The following is a 22620-nucleotide window of genomic DNA, read 5'->3' as shown; positions in this document are numbered from 1 at the left end:
CTAGAGGCATATATTAAAAAGAAGATGAATAAGTGAATCCATATGAAAGATGATGGGGAACTCAATTAGAGGAATGGAAATAAAGTCTGAGAAAAGGAAATATATACAATATATGTGAGTTTTATCAACAAGAGGTGGCATAAAAAAAGAGAAAGTTATAATAAATATGACTCTGAAATTCGTCTACTTGATGGCATATAGCAGTGTTTCACAAAACTCACTAATGCTAAGGACTGAAGAAAGTGTCAAAAACTTGGTTTCCTGGGCTTCTAAACATAGACGTAGTGAGTCAGAATCTCCAGGGGGAGTGCTGGGTGATCTAATTCTACAAGGGATTCCTTTCGGTGGGTGATTTCAGAAACACTGAAATAAAGATACCACGAACCAAAGAGAAACCAGAAGGAACAAATAGGATAGTATTTTTGACAGGTTTAATTAAGATGCCATCAAAAAATCTATGGAAAGATATCTGGGATACACATGCAAAGGCATGTTTGGAACCTGAGAGAGTGTTTAGAATAAGAAATATGGATTTGAAAGTTATCTGCGTGAAGGTAAAGGTCAAGGTTGCATGACTAGAGGTTTATAAGGAAAAGAATGTATAGACCAATATTTACAGTGTCTACAATTAAATTTCAGGAAGCATATGAATCAAAGAGATAATTAAAATAGTATTATAGATGTAGGTAGAAGCCTAGCCATGGGATATTATAGAAAAAAAAAGACAAGATACTTTCAAAAGAAATACAGCAGCTAATGGTGTTAACAATGCAAAAAATAATGATAGGAAATAAATACTGGATTGAGGTGAGTGAACCAGGCAATTCGAATATCTTTGAGGATCTTGGAGAGGGCAGAGTATAGTGAAAATTTGCTCATTATGAGTTCAGGGGACTATGATTACATGAAGTAGAGACAAGAGAGGAGACAACTTTTGCAAGAAGTTAAGCTGAGACAAGAGAGAGTTTGGGAGGTATCATGAGGAAAAAAGGTGTTCAAATGAAATTGTTTTGTTACCTTTTTTTCTTTATTCAGTGTAGGAGATGCTGTGATGTGACAATCATACTCCTTTCAGGACTGAAGGACTTAGCTCCCCAGCTGCTGGGGGGGGCTGCCCACAGAGACCATCCTGCCATCAGCTCTTTTCAAAATCGCCTTGGCTGAAAAGAATGGCCTGGTCCAAGGTCATGCTCCTACCCACTGACAGCTCACATCCAGCGACCATTCAGCAAGGATGAATAACAGCTGAGGCAACCTCAGCCAAGCTCAGAAAAACTCTGAAGTGCAATTTGGATTTTCAGGCTCCCCATTAAGATAGTTGAGGAGAGTCATCCTGCCTGAGGTCTTGCCTCTGCCCATGGCAGCCTGCACCCAGTGACCAGGAGATGCATGCATATAAAACCCCAGTCACCTCACACCAAGCTTGCAGGACTCAGAAAGCCCATCCTGCTTTGAAACTATTTGTAGAGTTGGCTGAAGTCTTTGTTGAGATTTCAACACAAACTTTCCCCTTGTCTAATTCTCTGTTGCCCCTTGCTTTCCACAGGTAGTAATCCTCAGACCACTACCTTATACACCACCCGCGTGCTAATTTTTGACTTAGAGTCTACCATCTGGGGTATCCAGTTTGCGACAATGGGACCTTTTCAGATTTATTAGGCTGACAAGAAAGCTATGAAGCTATGTCAAATGACAGGTAAACTTCACTCACTTTAAGTATCAATAACCTAAGGTGAATGAAAAAGTAACGTTGGGGTGAAGTGGAAAATACCTTAAGTGCAGAGATTTTATTTTTTCTTCCTAGAGATGTGTAAGAGATCTGAACAGACTCTTTCCTTTATTTCAATAATCATGACTGGAGGTAGAAGAGGAAAAACTGGTGAAGGGGATAAGGGTTAGAACAGAAATTTTGGACTCATATTTTACTCATGTCTGATATTTTCTGACAAATTATTCACTCCTTGTAATATTCCTGTCAGGCGTACCCCACAATCTGCTGTCTGCTCTACATGCATATCTAAGAAGACAGGAATCATAGCCATTTTGCTGTCTAGCACATTCTCACAAATCACCATTGTACCTAACAAAAAAAGGTGGTCAGTGGCTAGAAAATTAAAGAATAAATGCAAAAGATTAACACATGCATAGCTAACACCCAAAACACATTATTTGTATTTAGATATTCACGTTTTCTGACAGAAACCTAGATGTTCACCTTACAGACCTGATCTTCTGTATTCTCTTCTTCATGATGATTAAGACCGTTCTTCCAAAAGTTACCGTAGGTAACTTTGATACTGTTTGGCTCTGGGTCCCCATCCAAATCTCCCCTCCAATTGTAATCCCCACATGTCAAGGGAGGGATCTGTAATCCTGAATTGTGGAGGTGGGTGGGTGATTGGATCATGGGGTCAGTTTTCCCCTTACTGTTCTCATGATAGTGAGTGAGTTCTCATGAGATATGATGATTTTAAAAGCATCTGGCATTTCCCCTGCTTGCAATTCTCTCCCCTGCCACTATTTGAAGCAGCTCCTTGCTTCTCATTCACCTTCTGTGATGATTGTAAGTTTCCTGAGGCCTCCCAAGGCATGTGGAACTGTGAGTCGATTAAACCTCTTTCCTTTATAAATTATACAGTCTCGGGTATTTCTTTACAGCAATGTGAAAACGGACAAATATACTCATCCTTGTTATTCGAACTTCTTCCCTCACCACTTTGAAGGTGTGGGTAACATATTTTGATTCTACTTTTAAATGCTTCAACAGCTGTTTCATTGTTTTTAAGAGTATGTGCAGATTTTATATGAAATCTTCTCTGTCCGCTGTGTATCCACCTAGGCCCATTTCTCACTACTGACAAGAGATCAGCATGTCACATGCAAAACATCAAACAAAACAAATATCATGAAAACACTATACTTGAGATAAAAATGTTATTATTACAGCAGATGTTTATTAAGTGTTTACTAACTGCCAGACACTGGGTCAGTATTGTATATGGATTTTCTCATACCATTTTCACAATTCTATTATTATCTGTGTTTTATAAATAAGATAAATAGGGCTAAAATAATTGAAGTAATTTGTCAATTCAACTCCAGCATCCGTTTTCTATTCACTCTTATCTCCAAAGTGGTCCAGTCCACATTACCTTCATTTTCTACCAAAAAAAGAAAAAAAAATCCTTCCTCTGTCATCAAAACTCATCTCAACTGACAATTCCTCTACAAAACTGGTATGAAGTCTTAAAAGGAAAATGTCAATCCTCCTTTCCCCATGTTCCATTTATGCCTGTACACATCTATTTTATTAACCACATTTCATTGCCTATGTGCTTATCTACCCAGAAAGTAGATCGGCATTATCTAAAGTAGCCCTCATAGATGTCTAGGTCTAATTATGAAGTAAAATATTATAAAATAAATGAAATGTTTGCCTGAATGCCCAATAAGGGATATACTTTCCACCAATTTGATTATGACCATGAACATTTAGGGTGTCCACTTTCCATGAACTAATAGCCTAGTACCCACTTTCCAAATAGTTTGTTTCTGCATCACTTAACTCAATAGCTTTAATATCAAAGATGTTCCTTTAATCATTCAACATTCAAAACCACTCTGCAATAAAGTTGTGTTGATTGGAATTGATTTCCAGAGATTTGCAGTGTTTAAGAATGTCTTGAAGAACTCTCTTGTCTTCTTTTTATCATTTCACCTGTAAATAAACTAGATATTTAAGGAGAGGATTTCATTAAGGAAAGTCACATGGGCCTGGAAATTTCGTTTTGAAATAGCACTAATTAAATTGCTTTAATCCTACTGAAGCTTTCACCTAGGCAGTGCAGCTATTTCACATGAAATTTATAAGTCTGCTATTTAAATGTCATGCTTCTTTATTATTATTCATTTATATCTAATTTATTACTAGATGCCTCTCTCTAGCCTCAGGGTATAAGTATCTTTAAGTTTAATTAAGAAACCCATTCTGAATATTATCACTCCCAACTAAACATAAAAGACAAGAACATAAACACAGAAAATACACGCATACACAAGCCCATACACCTTCAATGGATCCAACCTACCAGCAAGTTAGCACATGCAGAGGGACTAGAAAAGACGCATGACAGGAGCCATCTAATTAGAAGACTAAAACTTTTAATTTTTAATTTATTTCAAATTATAGAGTAGAAACTCATAAAAGAAATGCTCCATTGTATAATATGATGTATGCGTATGAACATACATACAGATTCTTCTGCAGGCCGTATTAGAATCTCCACCACAACTAAAAGACAGCTCTCCTCTGACATCTCTGAGACTTCCTTATGTAGCAATCAGCCCCAGCATTAAGCCAAATCTTTCTGTTCAAGCACTGGAAAGGGAAAAGTCATCCTAAGTTTGAAAGGACAGATTATAGTTCTTTCAGGTATGGATGAAACAAAATTAATAATATTAAGTCATCTTTGTCAAGATCATGGAGGGCATTAAAGAAAGGCTCATTTATTAGTCCATGTCCAACTTGGAGTTTCATTGAAAATAACAATAATAATCACATCATCAGCATTATCATCAACAACTCCATTGATTTATATCACACACTAGAGTTTAAAATATCTTAAATGTCTATTATCTCACTTGGTAATAAGAACACATATATTTTAATCTATTGTAAAATGTGAGATGCATGAAAATATGTATATTGTTTGAGTTATGAGCTGCATTTAAAACATAGGATAATGTTAAGAACACTTCAATCTTCTTATAGTTGTCTTTTACTCCTGTTTGCCAATCCTTCATTTAACGTCACTATTCTGCACTAGCAATACGCTAAGTTTTACTTAAATAGCTTTAATAGACTAGATGTGAGATGAGTATAGGTCTGATCTCACAGTTGACACTGAATTTTTTTTTAGGACACCGTTGATCCACGTTTACTTCTTTAAACAGTTTCCATTTATGATCGCTTGCCAAACTTTCACCCACTGTGACTCTCCAGGGGTTTCTCTTTCTGAAGAAGTGGAGGTGAGATGTTGAGACATGTATTTTTACATTTTATTCATAGTCAATCTCCTCTACTTTTCTTTATACCAGGAATGATAACAACGAAGTGCCAATAGACTAAAAAAAAGGACATCTGTTTTATGTGTTTTCCATCATGAGGCCATTTGAAGTGTGAGATTGTTTTTCTGAAAGATCAACACTTTAAAAATCTTTCTGATGACAAACTGTGCCTACTTCCAGATCATGTGGCAGTAAAACACTATTACATAGCTCATCACACCCAGGATAAAGTGTCAGCTATGAAACATTATGATTTATGTGTATATTGAACATTTGTTTTTAGAGCCAAACTGACTTCTCTCTTAATTTGTAGCTACCAAAATGATCTCTACTTAATTCTCTGTAATTATCAACCCTTAATTCTATCTAATAATGTGGTGATACAGAAAGCATTTGCTACACTTTGTTTTTTCTGCAAAAAGTCTCATTTGTGCCCTTAATTACCTACTGACATCACTATGTTGTGGTTGTGGACTTTCACACGTTACTGTGTATAGCATGGCTCATAAAGTCTAATGAGAATAAGTTCCTTGAAATTAATCCCAATAATTAACAAACTTGCTGCCTCCTTCTCAGATGTCTAATTTGTGACACAAACTTGGCAAATGTTTTCAACTGTGGAAGCAGAATTGAATTAAAAAAAAAAGAAAACTTTTTGAGAGAAGTAGAAATTGGTCTTTAGCAGAATTTCTTTATCAAATATACAATCCATTGGTGATATATCTGATTTATCAGCAGTGAAAATAAACATAAAATAATATGAAATGTTGACCAAATGATAGAGGGTTCTTGATGGCAATTTTTCTCCTCAGGGAGCATTCTTTTAAATAAATTTTAAAAAGAACAGAAAAGAAGCTATTTTGTCTTCACATCTCAGTCATTCCATTTTTTTCTGTGAAAAGACTTATTCCTATCCATTCCCAACTACCTCTTACTTCCCAAATTACTGATTCAAATATTTTCCTAAATTGCTCCATTTACCCGAGGCATTTGTTGATATGACCAAAGGGCACACTAATAGGCCTTTAGTAGTACAAGTATTCATTACTTGATGGTCAAATTCACTCACTAAATAACCCTAAAATTATGTGATGATTTATGTCCAAATCCCATTCAAATCTAAAGTTCAGGTAAAAAGGTGGAGTAACATTTAACCCTTTGCATTCCTGCCTTTTCTGCCTCATTTTAAATTTCTGAGATGTAGAACAGATTCTGGCATATAGTAGGTGTTTAACCATGTTGGCCGAGTAAATTGGAAAAGAAGTCAATAATACTTTTTAAAACTAATTCATTCTTACCACTGAATTTATTTTTAATAGGTGATTTTTTCTTTACATTCTATATAAATTTCCGTGTTTTACCATTTCTCCAGTAATTTGTTATTTAAATCTTTACTAAATTAAAAGTGAAAACTAAATAAATCCTCCCTTACTGGCTTCTCTTCAAAAGGCCTCTTTTAACCCACTACTCTTTTGGGTCATAATTGTATTTATGGACAATTTTCTCTGGAGCCTCTTTTTTTCCATGTTGTTTACTTTTTTTTTTTTTTTTTTTTGAGACAGAGTCTTGCTCTTGTCATCCAGGCTGGATGGAGTGCAGTAGCACAATCTGGGCTCACTACCGTCTCCCAACCTCCAGTGATTCTTGTGCCTCAGTCTCCAAAGTAGCTGGAATTATAAGCATGTGCCACAATGTCCAGCTAATTTTTGTATTTTTAGTAGAGTCAGGGTTTCACCATGTTGGCCAGGCTGGTCTTGAACTCCCAATCTCAAAGAATCTGCCCAACTCATTCTGCCAAAGTGCTGGGATTACAGGCGCAAGACACCACACTCAGTCGTTCTTTTTCCTTTTTTACCCAGCAAGGATGTGTACCAGACCTGCTTACATCAGGAAATATGTAGTGGGGCTTGAACTCAAGGAAGAGCCCTACAATAAAATAAATAAGAATTATCAAATGATAAAGCAAAATGGATATTTTGATAACAATGTCATATCTATTTTAACTCCCTTGTAAAGATAAAGTTATTGCCTTTGTTTATTTATTTGCATTCTGGAGCCTGAGTTTTGCATGATTATTATGAATATGAAATTTCCTGCAAGGTCTTTATCTGTATGTTTGCTGACTGGCTTTGCACGAAAATTAGTATAGGGTGAAGTTGAAGAATATGGGTTTTACTATGAAATAGATGTACGTTTGAATCCTGGCTCCTACACGAGAGCTGTGTGACTTGTACTCAACTTTCTGCCTCTCAGATTTTGTTGCAATAAAATGAGAATAAAAACTAAGAATATTGACCTCCTGGGGAGTTTGGAAGATAGAATAATAAATTTTTACATGAAAACTGCTCAATACTTTATAGCCATTTTTAATATGAGAGTGACTATTTAACAATAAATCATGGAAGAATAAGGAGGAGAAATGAGAGTTTTAAAGGTACATTAATCCTATGTTTCACCCGTATTTGAAGGGGAGAAGGAAGGGACATATAGAATGCAAACACAAATCATGATGCCTAAATCTTATTTTCATATTGGTCAGGAAATCCCCAATTAAATCCCAGTTAATCCTAATACAGACATCTAGGACTTGACTAGACACAATGTAGACAAAAAGTAGAAATGTATCAAAATATAAGATATAAGCAGGGTGATTTTTTTTTTTTTTGAGACGGACTCTCACTCTGTCATTCAGGCTGGAGTGCAGTGGTGCGATCTCCGATCACTGCAAGCTCCCCCATCCGGGTTCATGCCATTCTCCTGCCTCAGCCTCCCCAGTAGCTGGGACTACAGGCACCCGCCACCAAGCCCGGCTAATTTTTTGTATTTTTAGTAGAGACAGGGTTTCTCCATGTTAGCCAGGATGGTCTCAATCTCCTGACCTTGTGATCCTCCCACCTTGGCCTCCCAAAGGGCTGGGATTACAGGCGTGAGCCTCCGTGCCTGGCCAGCAGGGTGATTTTTTTTTAAAGCATACATTAAATCATGAAACACAGACTATGTAAAACAGAAAGATTGTTTATTTGAGTTTACTATGATCTGTGAAATCCCTCTAACCTGAGCTAATATTCCAGATCTTCACTTAAAAGCCTATGACCTTAGGCAAATTATCTGACATCTCAAGGCCCCAGAAGTTACTTCTAGGATATCAGAGTAGAACATGCCAATTCCACAGAAGTATTTGAAAGCAGCAAGAATGTTTCCAATTAGAAGTACAATTCTTATTTCGTAAACCAGATTCACAGCTTATTTCTGAATAAAAATTAAATCATAACTAATTCTCAAATTTCTGAAACCCATAAAATTGTGAGCAAAATGTTTCTACATACTTTATCTCATTTTAATAATACAAAATTCTTTAACCTAGTATAGTGACTCTCAGCTGAGGGAAATTTTGCTTCACCAGGGAATTTTGGCAATGCCTGGTGAAATCTGTGGCTGTCACACTGGAGAATACCACTGGGTTTTAGTGAGTAGAGGTCAGGGATGGTACTCAACATCCTGCAATGAACAGGACAGTCCCCAACACAGAATTATCTAGTTCAACGTGTCGATATCGCAGAGGTTGAGAGATTCTGATTTAGAAGAACAGGAATCTTCTGAATACTGGCTTATTTGCCATGAAATACATTCACATTGCTTTTATTTTCACCTATGTTTTTGCTCCAGTGTCAACCTACCAGTGAAACAGAAACTTTATTCCTGTGAGTCACTTGTCTGAACTAATATTATCATTTATGTGGGAATATTTTACTGATAGGCTACTATATATCTATGATACTTAATTTTATGTGTCAACTCGACTGTGCCACAGGATGCCTAGATTATTTCTGGATGTGACTCTGAGAGTGTTCCTAGATAACATTAGCATTTGAATTGGTGGACTCAGTAAAGTAGATGGCTCTCCCCAGCATAAGTAGGCCTCATCCAATCTATTTTAGGGCATAAACAGAACAAAAAGGCAAAGGAAGGGATAATTCACCCTTTTTAAAAACTTTCTGCCTGCCTCTTAGCTGGGACGTTGGTCTCCTACCCTCAGGCTAGGATTTACATCATTGGCTCTTTTGGTTCTCAGACCTTCAGACTCATACTGGAATTAAACCATCAGCTTTCCTGGGGCTTCAGCTTACATACGGCCCATTCTCGCACCGCTGTAAAGAAACACATGAGACTGGGTAATTTATAAAGAAAAGAGGTTGAATTGACTCATGGTTCTACAGGCTGTATAGGAAGCATGATGCTGGCATCTGCTCAGCTTCTGGGAGGTCTCAGGAAACTTATAGTCATGGCAGAAGACAAAGGAGAAGCAGGCACGTTTTACATGGCCAGAGCAGGAGCCAAATAGAGAGAGGGGAGCAGAATATGTCCTAAACATTTTTAAACAACGAGATCTCACGAGAACTCACTACTCATTCACTCTTAAAAGAACAGCACCAAGAGAATGGTGCTGAACCATTCATGAGAAATTGCCCCTATAGTATAATCACTTCCCACCAGGTCCCATCTCCAGCACTGGGGATTATAATTTGACATGAGATTGGGTGGGGACACAGGTCCAAACCACATGAGCCTCCATAATTACCATATGGTAATAGCAGTACGTATGTTGTTATAAGTGAGGAATACCCCTTCCTTCCCATCTTTTTTATACATATATGGTAATATATTTGTATATATGGTAATAGCAGTATACATATGTGTATGTGTACATACATATTATATATAATACATATATTACCCAAATTACAGATATATATGTACCCACACACATTATTGATTATATTTCTCCAGAGAATCTTAACAAATACAATATCCATGAATAAATAACTAAAATAGTAGGACCATCTAAATTCTAATCTGAATTCCACCATTATAAAATATTTATAATAAAGAGCTATTGTTTTGTATCCTTCATAATATTAATTAATTCATTAATTATGAAAATAAAATGTATTGAGTACCTACTAAGTTCAAGAAACTACCTTCTTTACATATTTTAATCCCAGTGCTTATCAAGGGGTAAGGAGCAGAAGATGAGAAAATCTCAAATCCTGGAATTTATAAAAGACTATTTTTTGAGTACCCTGGACCTGCCAGGATACTACCACCTGGAGTACTGCCTTATCACAGGCAGTTTTCCTCTGTCATCAGATCTGATGGGTATTTTGGGTCCTTTCTGTATGTCTTGCATTGCTGTTTCTATGATTGAACCTACCAATGCTACTCCAAACCTAGGCATGTTTCTCAAATTTCTGTGTCCATCAGAAAGTGCCTTCTAACACTGACTGAAACTGAGACTGACCATTTACTCCTACCCTGCAGTGGCCATCCACATCAGGAATGTAACCAGAGACTGCTGGGTTCAAGGCTCCAACTCCTAAGGCTAGGTTGTGACCACCCACCTTTTACTATCCCCCACTGATGCAGGATTTTTGCTCTTTAGCTCAGCTAGGTCCAGGTTCTTGTCTCATAACCAGGAAAAATTAGGCATGTGGACACCAGAGAGTGAGTGGAGTAGAATGTATGAAGTGAAAGGAAAGCTCTCAACAAAGAGAGGGGTCCTGAATAAGCAGGTTGCTGGTTGCCTCCTTCACAGTTGAATACCAGGGCATAAGGTGCAAATTCCTGGTGGCTCCACCTGTCCTTCCAGTGTGTGGGGAAGCCCTCAGACTGAGCTGCTCCATATTTATGTGTTTCCCTTACTGTGCATGCATTAAGGAACAGAATTTTCCACTGTGGGCATGTTTAGGCAAGACCCCTGTGCAAGTTCCCTTATCTGCACAAAAACATCTGGTGTAAGCACTTGTGGGGTGAGTCAGAGGTTCTCTGAGGACCCCTCCCTTACTGTCTGCCTAAGGCAAGCTGGCTAACTCCTTTCACCACCAAGTGACACTCTGCTCTCTGTCTGTAGACTGTCTGTGTACCAAACTGTGGCAAAAATGGTTATCATAAGATTGACACACCTTCTCATCCATCCTGAATTGTGTTCAGTGAAGAAATGTTGAAATTTTATAGAAACATGACACACAGGTTGTTGTGATTTGTGAGAGTATCCATATCAAATGAGAGAATGACAGTAGGAGAACTGCCACTTTTTTTTAAAGCCCAGCTTTGTGAGAATACAAAGGAAGGCATTCTGAACTCTTTCTGAGGAGGCAAAGAAAGGCAATAAGTAAGCACCAAGCTGAGGTGAGAAGGTAATAAATAGATTTCTAGTAGATCGAAGGAAGGGCCTTCTGGGTAGAGGAAATAGCATGTGTGCAGATGCACAAAACTTAAGCAAAAAGTACAAGCAGATTGGCAAGGTATCCAATATTGTCAGAGGGCAACAGATGTCAGCCAGTTCAGGAAAAGGTAGGACTGGAAATACAGGGAGGAGACCAATTCTGAATGAACTCAGGGATTTGGTTTTATTCTGAATGGAGAATAATAGCAAGAGTTTTCAAAAGAGAGTTTATGGCATACAACTGCATTTTATTAAAAAATACTGTCTGATATTTTTATTAAGAAGGATGGATTTAAAAAAGAAGGTAAAGCTAGAAGCCAGACCAGTGAGCTGGAGGGGTAGGGAGAGAGTGGAGAGGGAATACCAACAACAGAAATCCTGAGAAGTTTTAACCCAGGATTCTTAGCAGAAAAATATGAACAAATATGAGATAAATAAGTTTAAAATAATTGATTGAGTATTCTGGTTTTCTTAGTGTGCCTGAGGGGTTAGATTTTGACATGAGTGTTTTAAAAAACATTTATAATATTCATTGATATAATTGTCAAATCTCTAATACAAACTACGATATTTTCCCATGTTTTTGTTTTAAAACTATTAACAGATTTTGCTCAAAAGATACTTGAGGCTTTACCAGGTCTTCTCTTCAGAGATGGTCAGTGATTCCAGGAGTGACCATAGAAAGGAAAAAATATGATGATTTATCAGTATTTTGGCAAAGAAAGACAACATTGATTAAATTCTTGCAGTTGAATACAATATTAACAAAACTTTTCTGGCTCATTTGGAGAGGATGAAATTAATTCACGAATGAGAGGGTAGCTATAGGCAAGATTCCATGGACAAAGAGACAAAATGCAGATTATGGCTTAAAAAAATTAACTAGTGAATGGGATGTTAACCTCCAACTGGGGAAGTAATTGTATTATAATGGTGATGGAAAAAGAAAACTATCAACCAAAGAAATGAACCTGAACTGAAATGTTTCTAAATGGCAAGTAACTTTGGTTACCTTTTCGGTTTGTATATGCTTCATTTTTACACCACTGCCCTGTGTTCTATAATCTCAGCAGCAACTGGAAATGGGAATTCTGCCATGTTTGGCCTTGACACCTATTCAAGTTTTGTCCACGGACAACTTACTTAAACGTGCCCAAACCAGGATTCCACTGCAGCAGAGTTCCTGCCTCCCATGGTGGTTTCATATCTAGGTACCTCACTTGGTGGATTCAAGGATCAAAGGAGACCACTTTTAATTACCTTGAATGGTGCCTGGTACCTTGCAGGTGTTTTCAAAGTCTGATTTCTACCATTCTGAGCTACTGCAGGTTGACCTTTATTAATGCATCTGAGAGAAACAAGAAAGATTTTGACATGCAGCAAGTTAAGGAAATTTTTGGGCACTGAAGTTCAGTGACTTCACAGGAATAGTGATAAGAAATACGTAATAGCAGTACTCTGCCTCACAGGTTTTGGGTTTTTTCATGATTAAGGCACAAGATGAACTGAATGTCAGGGGCTTCCTGCAGGACGTGCCCATGAGTACCACTATTTAGGGAAGGTTCTGATGCCATGAGCTTCAGGATGATTTATTGAGATCACAAATTATATTTTGAGTAGAAGTGTATGGATATTTACTCTCCTTATACATGAAGGTAGCTAAGTCCTTGAGTCCTCTTGCTATAACCTGATTCATGTTTCAGGGCTTAAAGTAGATGAAACTTGCAAATAGAATTGAATTTCTCACATATGGTTTTGTTTGTTTTGAGAAAATTATGCTGGTGTATCCTATATAGTAAGATAAAAGAGGTACGTTATTTTTGCTTTTTGTTTTTTTAAGTAGACTTTACTTAGAGAGTGGCTTTAGTTTACAGCAATATTGAGCAGAAGGTACATAGCATTTCTATAATCCCCTGGTGCCCTGCCTCACCCTCCCTACTATCAACATTATCCCTCATCAAAGTGGTACATTTGTTAAAACCAATGACCCTACATTGACAAATAATCATGTTTTTAGAAAGCAGAATTTTCTATTAGCAATTTTTATTTTGGTGTACAGCTTTAGAAATTTGAGTCTATGTATATCTATACATATACATGTAACAACCATCAAAATCTAGATACAGGATAACCCCCAAATAACTCCTCCCTTCCATTTCTTTCTAAACATGGCACCCCTTGACCAATAAACCCTGGAAACCACCTATTTATTCTCTAGTACAATAGTTTTGTCTTTTCAAGATTGTCACATAAATGAAATCATAAATCATAAAATTTCTTGAAACTGGAATATGTCACTTATAATGCCTTTGAAATTTATACAAGGTTTTGTGTGTCTCAAAGCATATGTCACTGGCGACTGATGTGGACAGAAGATTCATTAATATTGCTAAGTAGAATTCCACTGTGTGGATGTACCACAGTTTGTTTATTCACGCATTGAAGAACATTTGGGATATTTTCAGATTGGGACAATTAAATAGGGCTGCTATAGGCATTGGTGTACAAGTTTCTGTGTGAACCTGTTTTTATTTCTCTAGAGTAAACACTGTGGTGTGTAATCTCTAGATCCTATGGTATTGTGTGTGCTTAACTTTATAAGATACTGATAAACCCTTCCAGAGGGCTGGTATTATTTTGCATTCCCAGCAACCACATATGAGAAATCTAAAGAAACCTGAATCATTGGAAAATATGCTCAATATACTTTGGCTCTGTGCCCACACACAAATCTCAGATTGAAATATAATCCCTAATGTTGAAGGTGGGGCCCGGTGGGAGGTGAATGGATCATGGGGACAGATTTCTCATGAATGATTTAGTACCATCCCCTTCATAGGGTCCTCACTATAGTTCAAGATCTGCTGGTTTAAAAGTGTGTAGCACCTTCCTCCTTGCTTTCTTGCTCCTGTTGTCACCATGTAAGACATTTCTGCTCCCTCTTTGCCTTCTGCCATTACTGTAAGTTTCCTGAGGCCTCCCTAGAAGCCAGGCAGATGGCAGCATCATGCTCCCCATACAGCCTGAAGAACCAGGATCCAATTAAACCTCTTTTTAAATAAATTATCCAGTCTCTGGTTTTTCTTTATAGCAATGCAAGAACAGCCTGATACAAAGCTATTCCAGATCATGAGCTTATGTTGGTGGTGCCTGGTGTGGACAGAAGATTCGAGGTATTTCCTAAATAGTCTGTATAACACCCCTGTGTTGGTCCTTCAAATGACCCCGGGAAGAGACAACAATGACTAGGATTTAATTTTCTGCCAGCCACACACATTTCTGATAAAACTGAGTATAGATTAAACTCAAATCCCCTACTCTTTCTTGGTAAAAAAGAAAAAAAAATCTGACCGAAGAATTTAAAGAGAATGTTACTCTTTTGCCTCTCACCTGGAAGTAGTTGTTCTGGCAATAAATTGTATCATTGTGATAATAATATTTGTTATGGGATATTATTGTACTTTTTGAAATGATTGACACATTTCTCAAATTTTTAAAATTTTTTCTTGATTTTTTTTCCCTCAGTTCAATTTAATTGTTCGATTAAGAAACCTTTACAAAACTTCTAATTTGCTCCAAGGACTTCATCAAGTATAAAAAATAGATGTAAATATTACATATGCATACTTTCGTAGCATTTACTAACAGAGAAACATATTTATTCACTGTATTTTATCACCTGTGACAAGAAGTGCTGATCATCTCAAACGAGCTTTGATAAAAGTGGAATTCATGGCTCATGGTCAAGGGAACTTTGAAGAATTGACCTTGTTTAAAACACTAGTGGTTTAAGAGGAAAAAAGAAAGGGGGGTCATGGTTCTTTTCCCCCCTAATATCTTGATGCTCCTTTGCTCGGTGGTACATCATTTTCGAAAACTCATATTTTTTCTTGGGAGGAATTACAGGCAATGACACTATTAGCATCACATGGTTCTTTAAATGGTAACTGAATAAAAAAGAGAGAGCTTTTCCCAAAAGGTACTGAAAAGACTCAAATTGACCTGAATTAAGTCAGATAGCTATCCCTGGAATTAGAGAAAACTGAATGAAAAAGGCATGCTTCCCCAATGAAAGAAATGCTTGTCATAAACTAGTAAAAACAAAATGCATTGCAGACTTACTTTAAATATTTGAGTGCATTATGGCCATGATCACTAATAATCCTAAAGAAATTTTCAAAAGAATTTCCCACCTACATAATAACAATATCGCCAAAGAAAAGAGAATTATTCATAGTAATGAATAAACACACATTCATTACTACTCAAGAGTGTACTCAAATGAATACTACTTCCAGAAATTAAAATTATATTGTTTTTAGATACATCTGCACTTAGTGATGAACATCAGCACTCCCATTTCATTTTTCATAGTTATTGCTTTGGCCTAGTTTAGCTGATTTTAAAAAATAAAAAAGATAGAAACAAGAGAGTTTTACTTAGGAACATTATTTTACTGAACCATCTTTCAAACATAAGTTCATATTACAAGGAGCAATAGGGAATCATGTGAATGTCAAAAGTGAAGTGATTTTTTAAAAATATATTAGGAAGTGGATTGGGTTAATGCAATGCATTATGTGCAGAGTGATGGACCATTTCTTCCCAGAAATGGTGTTTTCTTACTTAATAGTATCATCTTGTGAGGATGTCTATTTAAGATGATCAATAAGTAAATTTTTATATGGGATGTGTAAACATTCAAAAGCCCTGAGCTTTTAAAATATAATGCTAGTTGGTCAAATAAAAAAAGAAAATTTTACTTTTTCATACATATGTCTGTGGGACATAGGACAAACACACACACATACAATTCTAAACAGAAAAGAGAGAATGCAGGAACAAATTTTGTAATATTTTAATAAATAGATGTCTTATAATCTATGAAAAAGAAAGCAAACAATATTTTCTGTTCTGAAACATATGCATAAAACTGATTAATGGTTATTTATCAAATATTATCTATTAACATAATTTGGATTAAATAGGTCTATGAACTACAAAACAAACCTGTGGTTTCTTAAAAGTATGAGCAATGGAGAAGGAGGTGAAGGAGGTATAAATTACTGTTGACTTGAGTGAAGCATATAACAAAGGGGTCAGTTCTTAGTTGGTATTATTTTATACTTTTAAAGCTGTATTTAGGATACTTGACTCATATATGTATACAGCCATACATTTGTTTTTGTTTACTTGCAAATATTTAAGCACCTCTTACCTGCTAGGCACTGCGCTGATTGTTGAAGATTAACAGAGACCAAAGTCTTATCCTCATATATCATAGTACAAATTTATATTTGTAAATTTTTTTTTTTTTTTTGAGACGGAGTCTCACTCTGTCGCCAGGCTGGATTGCAGTGGCACAATCTTGGCTCACTGCAACCTCCACCTCTCGGGTTCAAGCGAATCCCCTGACTCAGCCTCCCAAGTAGCTGGGACTACAGGCATGTGTCAACACGCCTAGCTAATTTTTTTTTTTTTTTTTTTTTTTTTTTGTATTTTAGTGGAGATGGGGTTTCACCATGTTGGCCAGAATGGTCTCGATCTCCAGACCTCATGATCCGCCCTCCTCAGCCTCCCAAAGTGCTGCAATTACAGGTGTGAGTCACCATGCCCAGCCAATATATTTGTAAATTCTAGAGAACACTTTGCATTTTGTTTTCTAGCAAAAGGATGTGACAGATTCTAAACAATCTATTCTTAATTATTTTTGCTCATTGTGTACCTGAAGCAAGTTAAACAAGATCTCTCCTAATCAGTCACTATTAATTACCTGAAGGAAATTAAAGAGTTTTGATATGTTATTCTAGGAAAGCATTAAAAAATCTCTCAAAAACTTCTCATAAAACTTAAGCTTGTGAAAGTATGGCTGCATCATATTTTTGTACGGTGCTCACTCACTTATATGTCTATTATGACCTGAACATCCTAGCCTGTACACTTAATTATTTCACTTCCTTTTGTTGGTTAATGAATATTTCAGCATATTTGTAAACCTCTTGTTCTTTGTTAAATTTCAGGTAAGTAAACAAGTTAATTGTAATGTAATTAGTAAGCCTTTACATCTTTAAAGTATCTGTATCACTATAAATATGGATATACCTATTGTTCTCGTCTACTCTTTCTCTATGTGTATGTATATGTGGAAGAAAGGGAGAGGCTTGTGTTATCATTAGATATTTTATATGCATGAGAAAATTTTTATCTACATAAATCCATGATCTTAAAAACAGCCTCACACTATTCCTTTGAGCATTGAATGTTGGTCAAAATCTCACTCAACTCTACTTAGCTAGAGAGTTGTAGAGCAGGGATTAAACTCCGCCTCTGACTAGCATGACAGCCTGTGATTCTCCAGCTCTACCACACTGAGACACGTTAAGTGAAGCAATTAATAAAAGACCATGGGGCCCTGGAACTAGACACCCATACAGAAAACATATACAGAGTAGATCAATCCTCACTCTTGCTAACCCTCCGTTGGCTGAGATGCTCATATTTTCTGTTGAGATATGATGTACACAAATGCTCCCTTTTTTTACAGATAACTTTAGACTTCATTGTTATTTTTATGTTATGTTGAAGTTTAATATTTAAATGGAAAAGTATATCTGTCAAATATCTGCAAATGAATGGACCTGCATAAACTTAAGACAATTGGTACCTAATATATAGACCAAGAAACAAAACTATTACTAGCCCTCCATAAGAATTCTTCATGTTCTCTTCTATCATGCTTCGACACCCCCAGAACAGGCATCGTCTGACTTTGAACAGCATAGGTTAGTTTTGCCTGCTTGCATATTTTAGGTAATGGGAATCAATATAGTATCTGGCTTCTTTCTCTTAACATCACGTTTTCAGGAATCATCTTATTGTGGTGTAATTGTACAATATTTATATTTATTGTTGTGTTATATTCACCTGGAAATATATACATCTTAGTTAATTTATCCAGTCTCCAGTTGATGGGCATTTTGGTAATTCCCAACTTTAGCTGTTTTGAGGTGTTACTATGAACATTCTTGTACATATTTTAAAATAAATTTATCTGCACATTTCCACTGGGTGTACACCAAGGAGTTGAATTTCTATGTCACAGAGCGAGCATATGTGAAGTTTTAGTAGATACTGCAGATTACTGTCTTTGAAATTGACCTTTATTGTGTAAAGAGTGATCACATTTTTCAGCCTTTTCTTCCTGTTTTGAATGTAATGCCTTTTTTCTAACATCCTCCCTCTCAATTGTATACAATTCATTTCCTGCTTTGCCAAGTTCATAGTTCTAGGCTTTCAAAAGGTTTCAGCCTCATTAAATTCCACATCATTGAGTATCTTGCTGATAACACTTTGGTTTTATGTATACATAAAGAATTTGCTCTCTATCCACAAAACGGGTGAATAAGGAAGGCATTTGATGGCTGAACAAAATAATAAGACTAGCAAAAGCCTGTATGTTGATTTACAATTGTTTGGTTTTTCAATAATATCCATTTATTTCCCAGAATCCCCTGCACCTCTATTATTTTTTTGGTGGTAGGCAGTCACTAAGTCTCAGAGGGAGTCCAGCATGCTAGGTAAACCACAAAATTGAATGCCGCATTGTGTCCCTACAGACTAGGGAAAACTCTGTAAATATCAGCTACTTGAGTCTTCCTGCAATTGAACTTGAAAAAAAAAACGTGCCTGAAAACATTCAGTGAGGGGCAGCTGATCAGAAGTCACCTTATATCATGTTGGAGGAAAGATTACATCTTGGCAGACAGGTAAAAGCCTTGTGAGTAAATTTTAAACCAGTAAACTGCAAATACAGTAAATTATAATTCACATTGTTTTACATTTTCACTTCCTTTCATTCATATTTTAAGGATTAAAAACAAATACAATTAAACTTTAAAACTTGACTTAGAGCTATCTTATAAAAAGACAGAGTAAAGTTGTGTACTATATATATTAGATATACTATATATAGTACATATAATATATAAATACTATACATATTTTAAATATATAAATACTATATATTTACATATTATATATAAATACATAAATACTATATATTTACATATTATATATAAATATATATAGTATATGTAACATATATGCTATATACACTATATATAAATACATATATTTTTTTTTGAGATGGAGTCTTGCTCTGTGGCCAGACTGGAGTACAGTGGCACAATCTCGGCTCACTGCAACCTCCGCCTCTCGGGTTCAAGTGATTCTTCTGCCTCAGACTCCTGAGTAGCTGAGACTACAGGCATGTGCCACCACGCCAGCTAATTTTTGTGTTTTTAGTAGAAACAGGGTTTCACCGTGTTGGCCAGTATGGTCTCGATCTCTTGACCACATGATCTGCCCGCTTTAGCCTCCCAAAGTGCTGGGATTGCAGGTGTGAGCCACCACACCCGGCGCGTACCATATATTTTTGAAAAAGATGAAGATTAATGAAATTCATTCTGTGCCTTCAAAAATTATTATCTAACTCCCACAATTCAAAATTCTAATGTCTACGTAACAAAGACCATTCAGATTAAAGATGGTGTGTGCATAGATATTAGAAAGTGAAATACTGTCACCAGTAGAACACTCTTTCCACGTAATTTCCAAAACCCTTCATATGAAAGTACTAAAAATATTTATATTGAATTAACATCACTATTTAATTCGAGAGGCAGTGTATATGCACCTAGGGTTTTGCTATAAACTATCTGCATTCTAAATTCAGTTCTTTTAATTCTTTAACCTCCCTGATCTCAGTTTCCTCATCTGTAAGCTGTGGAATACAATAACTTTCCTATTAGATTGTTGCAAGTGTTAAATAAGGTTATATATTTAAGCAGTTTATCACAGTGCCTTGCATGTGTTGTATGTTCTATATTATTATTTTATGTTTTGTCATTATTATTCTTTCTATTAGGTATATTTTTTGAAGCACAGCAACTACAGCAGGAGGAAACCCTTTCTTAGGACATGGAGATTATCTCCCCTCCATAATGAAACGGGAGAGTTCCCTGACCTCCCTTGCAGGATGTGCAACAGGGGTGTGACTCGTCTGTTTGGTCACCGACACTGCTCAAACCACTTACAGGAGGGGCAGCACACAGACAAACAGGTGCAGGAGCCCAAGTGGGTGTATATTACAGTGAGCTCTTTTAGTCTTGCTGTCCGCCAACAGCTTAAGTGCTAACCAGCTCAGTGGACCCTCTGCCTTTCTGCAAGGGCTTGAAGGATAGTGAATGCAGGGTTTTATTGGGTGGTGGAGGTGGCTCTCAGCAGGATGGATGGGGAGCTGGACAGGGGGTGGAGTGAGAAAATGATCTTCACCTGGAGTTTGGCCATCTAGCAGCCGATTCTCTGACTGTCTGCAGCCGAACTCCTCCTGACATTCCTTCTCTTCTTTCCTTGTCTGTCACACGTTCTGCTCCTCTGCTTGTCTCCTCATTTCCTTCTGGATCCTGGGGTCTGGAGTTTATATGGGTACAGGATAGTAGGGTGTGGTGGGACAAAAGGCAACTTTTTGGGCACAAAAAAAGGAATGCCTGTTCCCATTTAGGGCCCTGGGTATCCAGGCTTGAGGGTGGGGCCTTTGCTGGGGAACTGCCCTCTTCTACCCAGTATTTCCCTGTCTCCTGTCTGTACCAATATGAGTGAGCCAAGGAAATAGCAGTCACAGCCTGAAGTTTTATACCATCCCTTCTTTCCAAAACCAGGACTTGCACAATTATGACATTGGAATGACTTTGATTGTAGCTATATTTCTGTTTTAACCACTGTTGTCTATTGTGCTCGATTAATCAAATTATTCCATAAAAATGTAAAATAATAGTGCAAAAAAGTATTCCAGCAACTTCTATGAGCTGAACACATTACAAAACATTTTACATTAAATATTTCAGCTCTCACCGTGAATTTGCAATTCTGGCATTTTTTTTTCATTTCTCAGATGAGAAGATTGGCAAATGCACAGATTTAAAATTGGCCAAAGCATTTGAGATCAATCTACATTGTTGCATGTACCAGTAGTTTGTCTGCTGAGTATTATTCTATTGGATATAGAAGAGTTCGTTTCTATATTCACCACTTGACATTAGATTTGTTTCTAGTACAGGCCAATTATCAATAACACAGCTATAAAAATTCAAATGCAGGTTTTTGTGTGAACATGGCTTTTTATTTTACTTGAATATGCATTATAATAAGAGAAAGAAGCTAAACTCAAAAGGCTACCTATGGTTTAATTTAAACGATGCCTTGGAAAAGGAAAAACTAGAGATGGAAAACAGATCAGTGGTTACCAGGGTACAGGAGAGGCATTTGACTACAAAGGGGCAGCAAAGATAATATTTTGAGGTGATGGGAATATTATATTTCTTGATTAGATTGTTGTGGTATTGAAACACACTATACATTTGCCAAAATTCGTAGAACTCAACAACAAAATGATCGAGTTTTACTATATGCAAATTAAAAAATAAATAAAGACTGTGCTGAAGGACACACCACTAGGAAATGGCAGAGCCAGAAGCAAACTCAGGGAGATCTCTCTCTATAGCCCATGCTCATTTCATCATGAGTACAGTCCTCTGTCAAATATTTGTTGCCCTATTAGGAATTATCACCTCTGGACATGTTGGCATGTGCCTGTAGTCCCAGTTATTTGAGAAGCTGAAGCAGAAGAATGACAGGAGCCTAGGAGTTTCTGTCTGGTGTGTCCTACAATCGCATCTATGAAGTAGCCACTGCATTCCAGCCCGGGCAACATAGAAAGGTATTATCTCAAAAAACATTTTTTTTCAAATAATTATTTCCAAATGAGTTACTATTAGAAGGTTCTTCTATTTGTATTCTAATGTCCAAAAGAAAAATATTTTCCCTTCTAAACCATCAGATAGGAGATGTCTTAATAAAAACATTATATTCTCATTGTGTAAATTCAACGTAAGGGGCATCTGGGTGCTACTTGTTTTCAACAGGGAATTGAACAAATTAATACTTTGGATGTGTTACTTTTTTCAGAATCAGAACATTTTTAACATTAATCAAATCTATTCTAGTATTCCCATCTGTTCCTCACATCAGAGTTTCTTTAAGATAGTAATTATAGCTCTAATTCTATAATGCTTTTCTTTCCAAGAATACAGGTTGATGTATGCACCATCTCTTCTTCTAGTCAATTAATCAATAAGCATGCACAGGCAGTAATCGTGATGAAGAGTCCCGTTAATACTAAGAAAGCTAATGGTTCTTTTCATCAAGTGCTGATTAATCAGAAAATATTTTTCCCATAATTGGTAACTATTTTTATAATTCCTTAGAGATTT

This window comes from Pan paniscus, chromosome 18 (genome assembly GCF_029289425.2).
Source record: "Pan paniscus chromosome 18, NHGRI_mPanPan1-v2.0_pri, whole genome shotgun sequence".
Lineage (NCBI taxonomy): Eukaryota > Metazoa > Chordata > Mammalia > Primates > Hominidae > Pan > Pan paniscus.
The sequence above is the reverse complement of the archived record's forward strand: the minus strand, read 5'-3'. Positions refer to the sequence as shown.